Source organism: Hylobates moloch, unplaced genomic scaffold (assembly GCF_009828535.3).
Source record: "Hylobates moloch isolate HMO894 unplaced genomic scaffold, HMol_V3 SCAFFOLD_4, whole genome shotgun sequence".
In the NCBI taxonomy this organism is placed as follows: domain Eukaryota; kingdom Metazoa; phylum Chordata; class Mammalia; order Primates; family Hylobatidae; genus Hylobates; species Hylobates moloch.
Window position 1 is genome coordinate 47,570,174 of NW_026652279.1, and position 13,589 is coordinate 47,583,762.

General features: G+C 38.2%; 1 protein-coding gene across 1 annotated transcript in view; it reads left to right on the forward strand.

Moving 5' to 3' along the window:
- Positions 1-1,516: 1,516 nt before the first annotated feature.
- The window catches only part of DRD3 (dopamine receptor D3), a 71,112-nt gene continuing 59,039 nt past the window's right edge, over positions 1,517-13,589 (forward strand). Inside the window, exon 1 of the mRNA XM_032149121.1 lies at positions 1,517-1,651. The gene's annotated coding sequence lies outside the window, so the exon portion shown is untranslated. The remainder of the gene's footprint in view (positions 1,652-13,589) is intronic.

Here is a 13,589-nt window from a genome sequence, read left to right on the forward strand (position 1 = left end):
AGGAGGGACAGATGAGGAATACTTAATGTAATAGGTACTGTAAAACAACATGGACGAAAAAAAAAAAAGAAAAAACATGGGCCGGGCGTGGTGGTTCACGCCCGTAATCCCAGCACTTTGGGAGGCCGAGGCGTGCAGATCACCTGAGGTCGGGACTTCAAGACCACCCTGACCAACATGGAGAAACCCCGTCTCTACTAAAAATACAAAAAATTAGCCGGGTGTGGTGGCGTGCGCCTGTAATCCCAGCTACTCGGGAGGCTGAGGTAAGAGAATTGCTTGAACCCGGGAAGCAGAGGTTGCGGTGAGCCGAGATCGCACCATTGCACTCCAGCCTGGGCAACAACAGTGAAACTCAGTTTCAAAAAAAAAGAAGAAAAAGAAAGAAAAAGAAAAAACATGAAGGGGTTTAAGTAATTGTGTGAAGAGTCTTTCAACATGTGCTTAATGGGCGTAAGTTTACGTTTCCAAAAGGCAATACTTAATCAACTGTCTTTAAGCATCTGAAGATAACTACTAAGCCTAAACAACAACAGAAAAGTTTTTATTTTTAAAAACTTTGAACCCATGGAGGAGATAAATAGGGACAAGCTCCTATGAAAAAGAAAATAACCTATAAAAAAGACAAATGAGTTTCAAACAGGGAAACTAAATACATCACAGGAATATGATTAAACTTAGTAATTATGACAAGCCTAAAGAAAGTATACGCGAATACCAAGCATTAGTTTTTCTTCTTCATCTTTCTGAATTATCTGAAATTTTGCTTTGTTATTTCAGAAAATACTGCTTTTTCGTTTCCATCAGTTGCTCATATCATGCAGTATAATTTACTTCATTTTCATAACATAAATTTCTTATATGCATTTTCAGTTTTCTCTGAGTTTCTAATTGTATTTCTTTGTTGTTGCTGCTGGTGATACTTTTCAATTATAGAGATTTGTTGTTGTTTTAACCTTCCTCTCACCAATAGTATACCTTGTACTTGCAGGTTCTTAACAATTCATAATACATCTATCTGCCTTCTCTTTGAAGACAATTTTCATGACTTTTCTTGTTTTATGTTATAATCTGAACTGTTTAATTTTAGGCCTTCTAATCAATTGTTACAGTAAAATTTCTTTTTATCTCTTTCAGAGATTAGTTCCAATAGTTACTAACTCTCATAATGAGGGAAAGAATAAGTCAGTCAAAACTGACTTAGAACTAACACAGATATTAAATAGGCAGGTAAGGACATTGACATCATTATTGTTACTGTATTCTTTATATTTAAAAAGTTATGTAGAGGCCTGCAAAAGAAAAAAAACACATTGAATTTTTAGACATGAAAATCATGATATATGCTATGGTTTGAATGTGTCCCCCAAAGTCTGTGTGTTGGAAATTTAATCCCCAGTGCAACAGTGTTGAGAGGTGGGACTTTAAGGGCTGATTAGGTCATAAGGGCTCTGTCCTCATGAATGGATTAATGTTTCTATCACCAAAGTGGTTTAACTATTTTGAAAGTGGCCTCATTATAAAAGCAAGTTCAACCTCCTCTTGCTCTCACCCTCTCTTGCCCTTCCACCTTCCACCATGAGATGACACAGCACAAAGGTCTTTGCCAGATGTTTGTGCCACACTCTTGGACTTCCCAGACTCCAGAACTGTGAGCCAAATAAATTTCTGTTCATTATAAATTATCCAGTCTCAGGTATTCTGTCATAGCAGCACAGAATGGACCAAGACAATATGGGAGATGAAAATGTTGTTGGATGGAATTAATGGCATGTTAGACATCATGGAAGAAAAGATTAGTGAATTTCACATGAAAACAAAAACTATCAAAAATGAAACAGTAAGAATTTTTAAATTCTATATAACAGGTGTAATTTTTTGCTGGGCATGGTGGTTCACACTGATAATCCCCATGCTTTGGGAGGTTGAAGTGAGAGTATCCCTTGAGGCCAGGAGCTCAAGCCAGCTTAGGCAACATAATGAGACACTGTCTTTACAAAAATATATATTTTTAAAATTAGCTTGGCATGGTGGTATGCACCTGTATAGTCCTAGCTACTTGAGAGGTTGAGGTGGGAGGATCACTTCAGCCCAGGAGTTCAAAGCTGCAATGAGGTATGATCGTGCCACTATATTCCAACCTGGGCAACAGAGAAAGACCTTGCCTCTAAAAAAACAAAAACATATTTGTATGTTTTATAAATTAAGTGTAGAAGTGTATGTGTATTTATTTCTCTATCTATAGATATCTATCTATCTATAGCTATAGAGAGATTGGGAAATAAAAGCTAGCCAATTAGAAAGAAATAAAACTGTCATAATTTTCAGATGACATGGTAATCTATGTATAAAATCTACACCAAAAAATCTACCCAAAAAAATCCTACTAGAACTAAATAAGTAAGATGCAGAATACGAAATCAATCTATAAAAAGCAATTGTATTTCTATATAATAGCAACAAGCAATTGGAAATTGAAATTATAAACCAGGCTGAGTGTAGTGGCTCACACCTGTAATCCCAGCACTTTGGGAGGCTGAGGTGGGCAGATAGCTTGACCTCAGGACTTCGAGACCAGCTAAGGCGGGAGGATTACTTGAACCCAGGAGGCTGAGGCTGCAGTGCCCCATGATTGCACCACTGCACTCCAGCCTGGGTGACAGAGTGAGACTCCATCTCCAAAAAAAAGGAAAAAAAAAAAACAGAAATTATGAAACAATATCATTTATAATAGCATTAAGAATATGAAATTTTCTTAAAGATACATCTGACAAAAGATAAAAGAGACCTGCACCCTAAAACCTAAAAAATATTGCTGAGAAAAACTGAGACCTAAATAAATAGATATACTTTTTTTTATGTGTTAAAAGATTCAATATTGATTTATATAGAAGATCTATATAACTTGATCCGTAGAATAAATGCAATCCCAATAAAAATCTCTGCAGACTTTTTGATAGAAAATAAGAAACTGGTTTTAAAGTTCATATGGAAATATTAAGGAATAGCCTTAATATTTGAGAATAGCCTAACAAATTTGAAAAACAAGAACAAAGTTAGAGAAGTCTAATATCACCTGACTTTAAGACGTATATGGCCACAGTAAACAAGACTGTTTGGTATTGGTGTCAAGATAGACAAATATATTAATGGAACAAAAGAGGAGTCCAGAAATATACCTAGATACATATGGACACTCATTTTCAATGAAGTTGCAAAGGTAATTCAATGGTGAAAGAATAACTTTGCCAACAAAAGGTGGTAGAAAACATGAAAATTCTTATGCAAAAATATGAACTTCAATCCATGTCTTGTACCATAAACAAAAACAAACTCAAAAGAAATAATAGATTTAAGCGTAAAACCTGAAAATACTAAACTTTTAGAAGAAAATCTTTGTGACCTTGGGTTAGGCAAAGATTTCTTATATGAGACACCAAAACATAATCCATTAAAAGGAAAGTATTAGTAAATTGTACTCTATCAAAATTTAATACTTATGCCCTTTAAAAGACACTATTGGCCAGATGCAGTGGCTTATGCTTGTAATCCCAGCATTTTGGGAGTCTGAGGTGGGGCGATCGCTTGAAGCCAGAAGTTCAAGACCAGCCAGGGAAACATGGTGAGACCTCTTCTCTACAGAAAAAAAAAAAAACAACAACAACAAAACTTTTTTAATTAGCCAAGTGCACCTATAGTCCTAGACACTCAGGATGCTTAGGCCGGGGAATCGCTGAAACCAAGGAGTTTGAAGTTACAGTGAGTTGTGATCACGCCACTGCACTCCACCTGGACAACAGAGCAAGATCTTGACTTAAAAAAAAAGGAAAAAGTAAATAAAAGACTATCAGGTGCATAAAAAGACAAACATAGACTGGAAAAAAATATATCTACAAAGCATACATTAGACAAAAGACTTGTATTTAGACGTATAATGGACTCTCAAAACTCAATAATAAGAAAACAAACATCCAATATAAAATGAGGGAAGGATTTGAATAGATACTACACTAACACAAAGATATGGAGATGGTAAACAAGCACGAGAAAAGATGCCCAGCATCGTTATTCATTAGAGAAATGCAAGTTAAAAACACTAGACATCAGGTCATATCTATTAGTATGACTAAAATTTAAAAGACTGGCCATACAAGTGTCAAGCATACAAGGTTCAGTAAGGATGTAGAGCTGGAACTTTTATGCATTGTTGGTGGAAATGTAATATAGTACAGCCACTTTAGAAAACTGTGTGGTACTGGTTTATACCTATCACAGGACCCAGTCATTCCATGCCTCAGTATTTATTCACAGGAAAAGAAGCATATATCCAACCAAGCATGGTGATGTGAGCATGTGGTCCCAGCTACTAGGTAGGCTGAGGCAGGAGGATTGTTTGAGCCCAGGAACTGCAGGCCTCAGTGAGCCATGATCATGCCATTGCACTCCAGCCTGGGTGACAGAGTGAGACTCCGTCTCAAAAAAACTAAAAATGAAAAAGTAGAAATAAAGTAAAATAAAAAGAAGCATACATCCATACAAAGATTTGTGTATGTATGTTCATAGCTGCTTTATTTGTAATAACCAAAAACTGGAAATTGATAAATAATGGGATACTACTTAGCATTAAAAAAGAAGTGACTACTGATACAAACAACATGAATAGGAAATAACTAGGCCAAGTGAACAACAAAAACAGTTCCTATGTTACGGATAGCAATCCCTCTGCCAACATGGCCATCCTGCTCAAAATGTGCTCTTGTTGCACAAAGATATTCCAAAGGTTACCTAGACAGTCTAGAGTACAACAGGTATATTCCTTCCCTGGTTTTGTATACTTTTGTTTATACAGCCTAAAGTTGCACAGCTTTGAAGTTTTGTGAATGTCTCCTTTATTTTAACCAGATTGCTGATTTTAAGCTTGTGATCCAATCAACCATTCTCTGCCCAAGCTTAGTCCCACAGTATTGTCAAGCCAGATCTCCCCAACTTCTTCTTATGTAAATGGATGTTTTATATGTGAATAAGATACTTTATAATTTTAAAGTGTCTTATAATATTATAAATATAAATGCTTTATATTTAACCCTTTGGAATCCTAATTGCACTATTCAAGATGGCAACATACTGGCTACCCCTCCCCACTTTGAATGAACTTTAAACCTGAAAATAAAACTATATAGATGTTCAATCACAAGGCCAATAATGTTTAAAAGTCAATTTATGTCTTATTGTCTCTATTTGCCATCTTCTGTTATTACATAAATAATAAAGAGTACTATGGAATTTAGTTGCTTTGCTTAGCTAAATTGCGAATAATGGAAATATTTTCATAATTTTATACATTTTACTATGTGATTTCAGACATTTAACATTTTCTCATTTTGGTATTCACACTTTTGCCAGGGTATGTCAATCATCCTTGGCTATGCATAGTGAATCAGTACAATATCAGCCAGACATCCCTTACCTAGACTAGGGCTGAATGTACCTAGTCTTCATTTTATGGAGATTTTTTTAAGTATCTCCTAGTTGTTGAAAATGAGACAAAAACTAAACAAAAATAACTTACAGGAAATCACACTCTTCTCCTTAGAATTCAGGTACTCTACCTCAAGAAAATGTTTTACTGGTATTTAGTAGCAGATTTATAAGCTCCTCCATGGCTCCCCTCTTCATCCACCTTTATTCTGTTCCTCCCTGTTCTCCAAAGGCCTAAAGTACTTGACAAGCCTCTGGCTCAGCCTCAGGTGGTTCCTTTTGAAAGGAAATCACTGATGAGTAGATTAGAGCTGATTGGAGATACCTGCCTGGGGGAATTTCCTATGAATTGAGAGCAGACAAGCCTCCGGTAAGTCTGGAGAAAGTTATTTCTCCTTCACTGTTGATGACTAAGAAAAGCAGAATTTTCTCTGAACATTAGTGACAAATGACTTGACAGCAAGAGACTTTGTTTTACTTAAGTGTTTTCAAAAAAAAAAAAATCTTTGCAAGATGTCCAAAACCATGTCAGTCTTTCCCCATGGAAGGAGGCAACGGTAGGAAGGGATGCAAGACAAGACAGCACACTTGCCTTCAAAGTAACAGAAAAAGGCGGGTAGCAAGTCCAAGTTCATCACATGAAAAACTAATGACAGAATGTACCACATTTTTGTAAGATCAGAAAAGTTGGCATGCTCAACACATCTTAGAGATGGTGAGGACAGAAAGCTTAATGGATTCAGGATTCAGGGCACCTGCAGTGGCTCACACTTGTAATCCTAGCCTTTGGGAGGCCGAGTTGGGTGGACTACCTGAGGTCAGGAGTTCAAGACCAGCCTGGCCAACATGGTGAAACCCCGTCTCTACTAAAAATACAAAAATTAGCCGAGCATGGTGGTGCACACTTGTAATTCCAGCTACTTGGGGGGCTGAGGCAGGAGGATCGCCTGAACCTAGGAGGCCGAGGTTGCAGTCCGTGGAGATCATGCCACTGCACTCCAGCCTGGGTGACAGACTGAGACTCTGTCTCAAAAAAGAAAAACAAACAAAAAATGGATTCAGGATTCAGAGGGTCCTGCTATGGTGTGCCTTCTGAAACATAGCTAGACAAAACCACCAGTTGGATGGAAACAGAATGAGGAAACTGAATCTAAAACACTGACTTACAGGACTACAAAAATCACATTGGCTGTGTTATTTGGATATATCATTTAGGGTATGCCATCACAGTCCTCGAGGTAAGCAGGGATAGAAATTGATTGACACCTTGACAATATTTTATGAATTAAAAATCAGAGCACATGATCAGACAGATGTGAATTTATTTATAGGATAGAATATTTTAAATTAGAACTGACCAAGAGTGCAGAATGTATAATGACAAAGGAATAAGGAAACAAGAAAATCTGAGTTATATCTACTCAGTGAATGAACATCATCAAAAAAAGCCAAATGAAACTGTTTTATATTTGCAAACTATATGTATGTGCTCATGTATACTCAAAAACTTTAATAAATAAAAATTAAGATGTTTATTTTAATATTTCCTTTTCTGGAATTTGATATTCCATTCCTCTATGTCTTTAATGTAGGAAGGAATCTAAGTCCCATTATTAAATGCACAAAATCCCTAAGAAGGAGAGATAGCGTTTGGGGAAAAAAATGTGATTGGGATGCAAGGAAGGTATGTTATCTCCTCCTCTTCCTCCCTTACTCTCCATTCATAGGAGGTGGCCATATGCAATAGAAACGCTCTATATCTGCATAGTAGGTGAAACAGAAGTCCAGTATAGCTCCAGTTTACTCAGGAACTGCTCTGAGAAGCAGGGAGAGGGAGCCTTCCAGGCTGGAAGAGCAGCCCTTATTTATTCAGGTCAGACGCTGTCTCTGACCCATGTATAAGCATTAAATTGTTGGCTTGCCTCCATTTCTCATCTCATTCCGGTTGTTGTAGAGCTGGCAACGGTGAGAAATCTAGCACAGTATTTTTCAAACTGTATGTTATGAAAGTTCTGTTGTTGTCGTTGTTGTTGTTTTGAGACGGAGTCTCACTCTGTCACCCAGGCTGGAGTGCAGTGGCGCGATCTTGGCTCACTACAAGCTCTGCCTCCCAGGTTCAGGCCATTCTCCTGCCTCAACCTCCCGAGTAGCTGGGACTACAGGCGCCCACCACCACGCCCGGCTAATTTTTTGTATTTTTAGTAGAGATGGGGTTTCACTGTGTTAGCCAGGATGGTCTCGATCTCCTGACCTCGTGATCTACCCACCTCGGCCTCCCAAAGTGCTGGGATTACAGGCATGAGCCACCACGCCTGGCCTTCTTTTTTTGTTTGTTTTGTTTTGTTGCTTTTTTAAAAATTTCCAATCGACCTATAGGAAAGATGAAGTGGGGTAAAAAGGGGCATGTAAGCCTAAAATTTAAATATTAAGTTCAACAGAAACAAAAGTATTTTGTCAAATTGCTATAAGTGTTTCTGATACTTACTCTCAATTTTTGTATCTACCCTATCTCAGACCCAGTTACGAAGTTTGCTTATCAGCATCAATTGATAAACCACACTTTGATCTCTGGAGACTGTTCCATTGACAATTGGAATAAGTAGACATAAAATTTCATTAGTCAACCTCAAGCTTTAGGATTGGAATCTCGATGAACATCTGTCATAAAATAGTCAACTGGGAGAGGTAATTGTTGTATGAGCTATTGAAGGCAAGTGTAATCACCAACAGAACTGAGGTTGAAGCAAAGAAAAAGACAGAGAACAATAAGGAGATGAAGAGAAATGGATTTGGAGGAGCACAGAGAAAAAATGTATCAAAATGTATGACCTACTTCAGAAATAAAAACAAGCATTATCAAGGCATTGAGAACTTGACTATACAGACCCTAGCCAGACCATACATAAATACAGAACTTTGGCCCACAACTTACAGCAACCTACCCAGGAAACCAACCCCTTATCTACAATAAGCAACCAGGGAGCCAGCCTGCTATAAATCAGACTTGCAGGGAGCCAGATTGCTATCTTCAGTGACAATCCAAGAAGCAAAACAATAATTTTCATAGCAACTGGTCCCAAGTGGCCAAGACTTGATTAATAACTGACAGCTTCCCTAATTTTTGTCCTCACTTCCAACTTAGGGCCAGTCAGAGAAAGCAAAATATGCACCCCTAACCAATCACAGAGGACATTCTGCTTCTATAATAGTTAACCCACAGCTTCCCCATGCTACCAGCCTCCAATCAGGGCATACCTGAAGCCTTCCCTTTTTTTCCATTATAAAGCTTCCCCCTCCTCTCTCTGCCATTGAGCCTTTGTCAAAACACAAGTGATGATAGCTGACTCCCTTACTATAGCAAATTCCAAATAAACAGCCTTTGCTGTCTTATTTGGTTGGTCTTCATTTATTTCTACAGCATGCTTCCTCTAATTGATTGATCCTCAGTGCTCTTATAGAACTTCCTTAAGCATTTCAGAGAAACCAGCACACTCCCAATAACTGGATCCAATTCAGTCACTATTTTGGCAGCTCCCTTTCCCTCGTCTCCCACAATTTATCCATTGATAAGTCCTCATATATAACCCAATGTATTCACTCTTCCCCATCTCTAGTACTACCAGTGGAGTCCAGGGAGCCACCAACTTGCTTCTGAGTTACCATAACAGCCTACCCACACCCTGTCTTTCTCCTGCTGTAATCCACTCTCACACAGAAGAAAGAGGGACCTGCATATCAAATACATCATTTCTCTGCTTAAAACTTCAAAGGGCTTCCATCCCACTTAGAATAAAATGCAAACTCCTACACCATCTGGCATCTTCTCTCCCTAGCCTCACCTTGTTCCACCTCTCTTGTAGTGGATGCACTACATCCAGCAACACTGGCCTTTTCAAATGTGCCAATCGTGTTCCCATCTCAGGGCCTCTGCACAGCTGGGAATACTCTTCCCACTGACCTTTGCATGGTTGGCTGCCCCTTGTCTTTCAGATATGAGCTTATCTGTCACCTCTTCAGAGAAGCAAAGAAAGCACCAAGTCTACCATAGTCACCCATTCACTGTCACCCAATTCTACCTCTCTGCATAATGTTCACCATTATCTGAGACTTTCTCTTTTTACTTGGTTTTATTCTCCACCTCCTTGTATTAGAGCAGAGATCTATCAGTCATGTTTATTCACTGTATTCTCTGGGCCCAAAACAGGCCTGTCATAGAATTAATTCTCAATAAATATTTGTTGAACAAATGAACAAAGGTGTTCATGAATAAATCACTCATTGAACTGCCAGAGACTTTGGACTCTGGTAGGTAAAACTATTCTCTTTTATCATGCCCTAGCTTGAACCTAACTCTCATACTCTATAAGGCCCAAATCAATCCCCAGCTTCTCTGGAGAGTCTTCCTTTTCTACTCAGATGATCTGCCTTTTCCTTTCCCATACACACAGCTCTGACTGTTCAAAAGATTCATTTGAATTTGATCATATCCTACTTTGGGGTCTCTCTTCTAGTCCTGTTAAATCTTTCCTTGCTTCTTAACTTAGGCAGATGTGCATGTTCTACCCTCCCAAACACATTGATTTGTACTTCCTATAAAACAGTACCAAGAACATAGTGGAAACTCAATAACTAGTTGTGTTGAATAAATTTTTAAATGCATATCAGGTAAAATTAGTATAACTATTGCTAAGCTGTTCAGGGCAGAGACAACAACAGAATAAAGTCAAAAGAGATCTCAGAGCACTTCCTCAGGTCCACGTGGATTCCCTGTTGGGACAAGCCCATGTTTCCCATTTTCTGTTTATTGGTTTGCTCTGTAAAAAAAAAAAAATATATATATATATTATATATATATATAATATATTATCCTTTTCCCTCTCTAGGATGCATTCTGTGCTCCAAAGGCAATAGTTATGCATGGATTGGGATAACATTCACTGAGGACATGCTTATAGGCCCAGTGGGCAGCCAGCCAGCAATTGCAGCTTGAATGACATATTTTTGCTTGGCAAAGAAAGAGCTGCTTCACCACCCCTGTGCTCAAATACCAGTTCACCTGGTTGGTGAAGTCTTCTTGCTATTTTATTGAAATCCTACTCCTGCAAATTCATATATTAGTTGCTCCCCTAGAGTTTGATTTGTGATACTGGCTCTGTCTAAAGTGTGTAAAAGAGCTAAAATTATGTTTTTATGAGTGAATTTTCAAAAAGAATCAGCAATTCCACAGGTTACTCCGGCTTTTTTCCCCATCTGCTGTGACAGCAGGTGTGATTTCACAAGCCCACTCCCATCAATCATCCTTTCCAACCTGTCTCTGATGCCTGACAAGGTGTTTATGTGCATAACATGGAAACCATCACTAGATCTTGCGAACAAATAAGGCTGCCTTTCAACAATACTTTGATAGAAGACTTCCATGGAAACCTAGGTGCTAGGTTCAGGGGTTCAGGCTGGGGAGTCATTCAATTGCCACAGTGTCACCTTCTTCCAGGGGTTGCAAACTCAAAGCCTTTGGGGCAAGACAGGTACTAGAAAGGTATGAAGCATCCTAGTGTCAAACAACAAGGAGTGGAGAAAACTGTGACCAAACCGAATGGTGCACGCTCTATCTAAAAAGTATTTGCATTCACTTTCCATAAAAATAGGCTGGCTAAACATAAGTTTTCTACAGGCATAATGTGGCCACCAATTTCCCATCTCTATGCCTTTATTAAGTCAGTTTCCTAGTCTGCGGCCCAAATACTTAAGCTTTTCAAAGGATCTTAGAATTCATAAAATCATGGACAATTGGAGCTGGAAATGATCATCGAATTTATTTATTCCAACTTCATCTTTTCCAAATAAGAGAACTGGGGCTCAAAAGACTGATAAACCAGCCAAAGCAAACGCAACAAGGATATAGCTGAGTTAAGACAAAACTCTAGTCTTCAACTCCAAGTCTGATGATCTTTCAGCTACTTGCCATCGCTTTTCCTAATGTGTTGGTAATAATCTTACTCTTGATGTGTGCTTAATATAAATATCCCCTTTAAAGATATATTGCACTGATATTAATAGTAGTAAAAGGATCAAATGATATAGGCTGGATTAAAATGTTAATTCAGCTGAATAAAAGAGAATTTAGTCATTAAAGATGATAACCATAATATAAAATGTGTACAAATATTATTTATAATTACTTTACATGGTAAAGATAGACTATAAAATTAAGATTTCAACTATGTAAAATATATGTACAAGTGGACAAAGACTAGATTAAAATTTGCAAAATGAGACTGGCATGATTATGTTGTTAGTCTTTTTAAAATCATTTTAATGCTGCTATTTTATTCTTCGGAGTATTTCAGGTAATTCTCTTTGACAACACTACTTAGGATTCATTTTAATCTTAAGGGTAGCCATTTGTCACTTCCTATACTCTTCCTTGCTAGCAAAAATTCCACGTTTTATTCAGGTGTCCCCTCTTTTCCTTTGTGACTCAGGAACGTCCTGATAAATCTGTCAGCAGCAGTGCTCCTATTTCCTTTGCTGCTAATTGATTCAAGTATGGACATGTGATGTAAACCCGGCAAATGAAACATAAAGAGAATTTGCCAAGGGACTTCTGGGAAAGAGCTCCCTTAATGTTAAAAACAGGTCTCATTCTCCACCTCTGGATGTTGCATTGAGAATATGAATACGTGTAGCTGGTGTAGCCATGTTGTGAACATGAGGCAAGTCAGCCCTAGGATAAGATCTATAAGAGCAGAAGTGTTGAAATGGGGCTAGGTGTGGTGGCTCATGCCTGTAATCCCAGCACTTTAGGAGGCCAAGGGAGGCAGATTACTTGAGCTCAGGAGTTCGAGGCCAGCCTGGGCAACATGGTGAAACCCTATCTCTACAAAAAATAAAAAAATTAGCTGAGTGTTGTGGCACACGCCTGTAGTCCCAGCCACTTGAGGGGCTGAGGCATGAGAATTGCTTGAACCCGGGGTGGAGGTTGCAGTGAGCTGAGATCTCACTATTGAACTGTAGCATGGGCGACAGAGAGACTCCATCTCAAAGAAAAAAAAAAGGAAAAAAAGAAATGTTGAAATGATCCCTAATGAATTCGTGTGAAGCCACCTACCTTTGGACTTTTTATGTGAGATAATCAACTCTTTATCATTTCATTCAATTGAGAAGGTGTTTTCTGTTATTTGCCAAAGCCCCAGCCAAAATAATAAACTTGATTCTCCAAGTGCACTTGAATACCTATATGGAGAGGGGAGATGCTCAGATATTTGCTTCTCTTTTTCTCTTCCGAGGGCACAGGGAGCATGATTATGTTGAATTATCTAGTGTCTCATTTCACGAGTTTGGTCATAATGAATATGAGGCACAATCCATTTGCCTGAGTTACCTGCTATGGTTCTGTTAACTACCCTAATATGACTAGAACCTTATGAACATCAGCACTTTTATATGGCGTCTTTAAAACATAAGTAACAGTTGGAGCCAATTTGAGAGAGACATAGGGAAAATAAGATAGACAAGAGGAGAAAACGGACATTTCCAGGGATAGTGAAGCCATTCCAATGAAGCTGAGTTTTTGAACTCCCAAGAGTTCTAGTGATACCAAATGCCCTTCTTGGATAGTAGTATTTGTCCCTTTTCAAACCAACTACTTTGTAATAGTCTGTCATTTTGCTTTACTCTGGGAATGACCATATTTCAATCATGGCAATGCAGTAGGATATCTGAACATCAATGACAAGATTGCAAAGGAGCTGTGGAAGCAACAAAAGCTTCATTGAATTCAAGATTGTTGTCATTAACATACAAAGTCCTGCAAGTCCTGTCTGCTGGGGAGAACTGAACTTTTGAGGATTAGACAACGTAACCCACAGAAAATGGATTGTAGATATACTTTCTACATGCTGAGTATCTTGAAAAACAAGATATGAAGATAAAGCCACTCCTTTGTGCTCTAGGGCAGAGATCAAACCATTATAAAGGCACTTACCCAAGAGAAGCACAGTGTGTGAACACACAAACCCCAACTTATGACAAAAATAATGATTGTTTATTTCTAATCTTAGAGAACATTTTTTAGACATTTGCAAAAAAAGAAAAGAAAGAAAACACATGAC